The sequence below is a fragment of the Giraffa tippelskirchi genome, chromosome Y (assembly GCF_054371585.1).
Source record: "Giraffa tippelskirchi isolate mGirTip1 chromosome Y, T2T-mGirTip1v1.2.pri, whole genome shotgun sequence".
Classification (NCBI taxonomy): Eukaryota; Metazoa; Chordata; class Mammalia; order Artiodactyla; family Giraffidae; genus Giraffa; species Giraffa tippelskirchi.
Genome location: NC_137290.1, coordinates 10,470,943 through 10,475,811, shown reverse-complemented (window position 1 = coordinate 10,475,811; position 4,869 = coordinate 10,470,943). Strand labels below are relative to the sequence as shown.

At 48.2% G+C, this 4,869-nt stretch overlaps 1 long non-coding RNA gene across 1 annotated transcript; it reads right to left on the bottom strand.

The window, feature by feature from the left end:
- Positions 1–463: 463 nt before the first annotated feature.
- On the bottom strand, positions 464–3,861 carry LOC145537772 (uncharacterized). Its single transcript, XR_014076419.1, has 2 exons — positions 3,774–3,861; positions 464–2,451 (listed from the first exon to the last, which is right to left on the bottom strand). It is a non-coding gene; the product is annotated as an uncharacterized LOC145537772 (long non-coding RNA).
- Positions 3,862–4,869: the final 1,008 nt, after the last annotated feature.

The following is a 4,869-nucleotide window of genomic DNA, read 5'->3' as shown; positions in this document are numbered from 1 at the left end:
AGCGCTCACGTGGATCAAGTGCTCATTTGGCTGGTGCAGGCCCTAATGACTCATGTTGGTTTTTAAGTTCATGACTTTGGAGCCACACATCATAGGTCAGAAACGGCAGGATGAGAAAAAGCACGGCAGTGAATAACGACAGACACAACCCACCCTGCCAGGCCAGGAGTCAGATTCTGAGACACTAGGTCACCTGGTTCCCAGGTGTGTTTGCATCTGACCATCATTCCAGTCAGTGATGCAAAACCTTTACATTAGAACACTATGGCATGAAAGAGATTTTTAGTGCAATTCGTGGCTCATACTTTTGAGTGAGGTCTGCTCAGCACAGAAATAGGACTTTAGGTGAAGCTGGCTGTGCTGATGATGCCAGAGTCCAACAACAGAAACCGTTTTCAAATACTCCTTCTTTTTTCAAAAATACAAAACCCCAAGCCCTCAAATATAAAACTACTAAAAATTCTACTTGATCAGCAGCAGATTTACGAACTACAAGACCAATTATAAGAAAGTGTTTAGCAAAAATATTCTTCCCTGATCAGTGTCCCCAAAATTCATCTAATCCTAAATTGTAAGAGAAATGGCTATGAGAACTTCACTTTAACAATCTCTTTGACCCCCTAATTCCACCAGTGTCCCATCTGATTTAACATGAAATAACACTGAAATTACTAAAAAGAAAGGTGGCTTCGGTCAGTACAGATGTTACTTTTCTTCAGAGAGAATGTGGCAGGAACAAAACAAACCTGGGTTGAGCATCAAGATTTAAAATAAGTATCTCAGGGACTCTCAAAAACCAAACAAGCGAACCAAACCAAGCTGGGGTTCAGTTTTTGCCTCATCACTTACAACCCAGGTCAAATCAAATGACAACCTGGAGTTTCAAGTTTGCTCTATCTGTACATATGAAATAAATATCCTCAACACAGGTGCAGTGCAGCATTCCTTAACAGATCAAATAAAACACATGGCAATGTTTTCAAAATTATGAACGTCTATGTAAGCACATTGCCAATTACTTCAGCTTTGTGGATTATCACCATAGGTACACCTCACACACTTTTTTACGATGCCCTTTGCTGATGCATCCCATGTGGTAAAGATATTGTATGTCAAAACTTCTGTAAAAATTCAAGCAACAGAGTTCCTGTCTGGAGCACACCTGCCAGTCACACATTTTTTGTCGGGATGTCAAAATCGAGGTTCTCTATTCTATGGACACCACCAGAGAAGGACAAAATCTATCGGCTTCTTTCCCAAAAATACTCTGTGAGGTTTTTTGCCTCAGTGACTGGCACACGTGCTGACTGTCCGTCTGCAAAAAGACTGTTCTATCCCCTTGCAACCGCTTGCTGTTTTCTGACTACAGCATGACATGTTTTCGAGTTGTTAACAAGGTGGGAGGGCTGGTGCAAGACCTTCTTTCATTCAGAGCACTCCAAGGGTCTCTCTCCAGGAGAAAGCCTAAGAGGTTGAGAATATTCTGACTGGACGTGTTTCAACAGTAATGGCACTCCAGGGGCTTCTCTTGAGAATGGAGTTGGTAATGTTGAGTGAGGCAGGAGGGTCAGCTGAAACACTTCCCACACAGCTGGCACTGGTAAGGCCTCTCCTGAGCGTGAATCCTGTAGTGCTGGATGAGGTGCGACCTTTGACGCAACCTTCTGCCACAGTCGCAACACTGACGGGCTCTTTTTCCAACGTAGTCGTGCTGCCGCTTATATCCAATCAAATACATCTTGTCTCGGGGTAACTCACATGGCAGGGCTCTTGCTGCTTCGTGGGCTTTGAGATGCTGGAGACGATGCACAGCCTGGATGAAAGCTTTGCCGCATTCGAGACGCTCATGGCAGTCCTGCCTCTGAACGCTCATGCGGCCGTAGACATCTGCACGCTGGGTCAAGGACTTCCCATCCCAGTGAGTCTTCTGATGCCTGCTGAGGCGCGGCATGAGGTAGAAGGCCTCTCCACACCGTTTACATACAAAGGGCATCTTCCCCGTGTGGATTTGCTGGTGCTTCTCCCGGCCTCCTCGGGTACTGAAGTCTCTCCCACAAAATTCACATCTGTAGTGTTTGTTCTCTTCGAGGAAAAACGAGTTGTGGGCCAGGCAGGACCTGGTGCAGACTCCAAGAGTACTGTGCTCCCGGGGACCCTTTCCTAGCAGACTCTCCGATGCTTTCTTACGTTCTGAGCTTTTCTCTAGTTGATCACCCTCGTGGCTTCCTTCCTGAGCGAGGGTCTTGGGGTCACTCATTTTTATGGGACTCAAAACTTGTGCCGGCTTGACCTGGTGTGACTCCAGTGGATCATCAGCACAAGACTCTCTCGTGTGGGCACACAAGGAGTCACCTGCCTCCAAATCCTTTATTCCTGCCCCCGAGGATGATGTCTCTACAGGCAGGCTTTGCTCTGGAGTTAGATCTTTGGTTTCAGATTGGTCCTCACAACCTAAAAGAAATGTAAAAGGTCCTCTACTATTTTTTACTCAGAGAAAAACATCATTATAGTAGAAATAGAAGAAAGAGACCGAACATCACAAACACATTAATTAGTACAGAGGTTTGAGAGTTGTCTGGGGATGTAAGGAGAGAGTGGGAGAAGGATGCAGAAGACAGCAACCAAGGATAGGTGAAGGTGAGGCAGAAAAGACCATCTAGGAGGACTGAACATTGACAAAGATGCCAGAGGCACTGACAAGAGAATGAGAAGGAAACCAGAGAAAGACGGGGGACTGGGGTTTGGCTGCAACTTTCACACCATGCTTGGTACATCATTGCTGTTTGTAGGAACTAGTATAACTGTGGCCATAAATGGATTCTATTATCAGGTCAATCCAGGAGATACCGTACGATGCAAGTCAGCTTTCACTCTTGTAGGACTCTTCAGATCCCTTAACCAGCATCTCAGATCTCAAAGAGGGGAAATGTAAGAGGTAGCATTTCTTGAACTGATCTTGTTAGGCAACACTTTTTGTTTTTTTGTGTTTTTTTTTGTAAAGAACCCCTATTATCATAATTCTGTAGGACTATTGGGGAAACACTGGAGTACCCCGGTCAACACCTTCTCACTCACAATAAAGCAAGAGTACTCCAACTCTTTTCTTGGCTCCCAATCTCTCATTTTACTCATTCAATTCAACATTTATTAAACACTGATTCTGAGCAAAGCGTTATCCACCTGGATGTTCATAAGTCTGTATAGAGACTTATCCTCCAAACGGGGAGAGGGGGGACGGGAAGGGAAGGGAGGGGTCCTCGAGGGGGAAGGAGGGTTTTCTAGGGCGGGAGTCCTTGAGGAGGCCAAAGGTGTGTCTGAAAGGGAAGGCCCGTGGGGTCCTCGAAGGGGAGGGCAGCGGTCCGAGAGGACGGGGAGGGTCCTCAGGGACCAAGGAACGCGTTCTTGGGGGTGAGAGCAGAGAGGCCATAAAAAGGGAGGGTCTGTGGGGTCCTGGGGCGGGGAGGAAGGTGCGACACGGGAGGAGGAGGGCGGGTGGAAGGCCTTCCGGCCGGGGAAGCATTGGCAGGAAGCCGGGGCGTGAGCAACAGGGAGGCCGCCGCGTCCTCCTCAGAGCTGACTTGGCCCGCGCGGCCTCCCGCACCCCTTCCCCTCAGGGCCGCTACTTCGCGCCTCCCTTTCCGTCGACTTCCCCGCGAAGAGGAGCGTCTGCCCCGGCGGCCCTGAGGGGACGCCCGCACCTCCCTGCCCGCGAGCCGGGCCCTCACCCCCAGGGCCCCTCCCTCGCGTCCGGGCCCTGGCCGCCGCGCGCTCACCTCGCAGACGGACACCCTCGCCTGACCGAACCTCTGCACCTCGGTCTTGCAGCGCAAACCCGCCAGGCAGGCGCTACCAGCGGTCTGCGCATGCGCCCTGTGGGACGGCCGGTGCAGAAAGCGCCGCGCAGAAAACGCAGGCCGCTTCTGGCCGGCTCCGCTGGGCGGGCCCGCGAGGACCACCTGGCCTAGAGAGGGCTGGGAGGGGCCGGAGGACTACTTCCTTTAGATGCTTTACGAGTTTTGGCAGTGGTTAGCACGTGGTTTAAAACGGTTTCAAAATAAACAGTATGCAGTGAAAAGCCTTCTCACTTTGTGTGTGCCACCGACCAAATTCTCATGCTATAAAACCACGGAACACTCAGGTGACCGGTGCAATTATTTGAATACGTATGATTATTAAACTGAATAATTATGCAACTGTGAATAATTATGAAAGCGTGAACATGTTTTCAGTGTCCTTCCACAGTGTCTTTGTGTATATGAAAATAGAGATACATGCGTATATACATATGTGCGTTATACACACATATGTCGTTATCATTGATACGTATTATACATATCTATACTATAAATTCGGTAGATATTTACCTGTAATAGATATAAATAGTTTAAAATATAAAATATATTTTCTAAATAAGAACTGTGACGATGTAACACAACCTATAATGTGACACAGTGTGGTACATACTGTAGCTTAAAATGTGTACTTAACTAATATAAGTACTTCCTTGATAGCAATATAAGGCTTCCCCGGAAGCTCAGTTGGTAAAGAATCCGCCTGCGATGCCGGAGAGTCTGGTTCGATTCCTGGGTCAGGAAGATCCGCTGCAGGAGGGATAGGCTACCCACTGCAATGTTCTTGGGATTCCCTTGTGACTCAGCTGGTGAAAAATCCACCCTCAACGCAGGCAGACCTGGGTTCGATCCCTGGGTAGGGAAGCTCCCCTGGAGACGGGAACACCTATCCACTCCAGTATTCATACCTGGAGAATTTCATGGACTGTCGAGTCCATGGGGTCTCAAAGAGTCAGACACGACTGACCAACTATAACAAGTATATCATGATGCCACGCAGATTCATATTATATGTAAC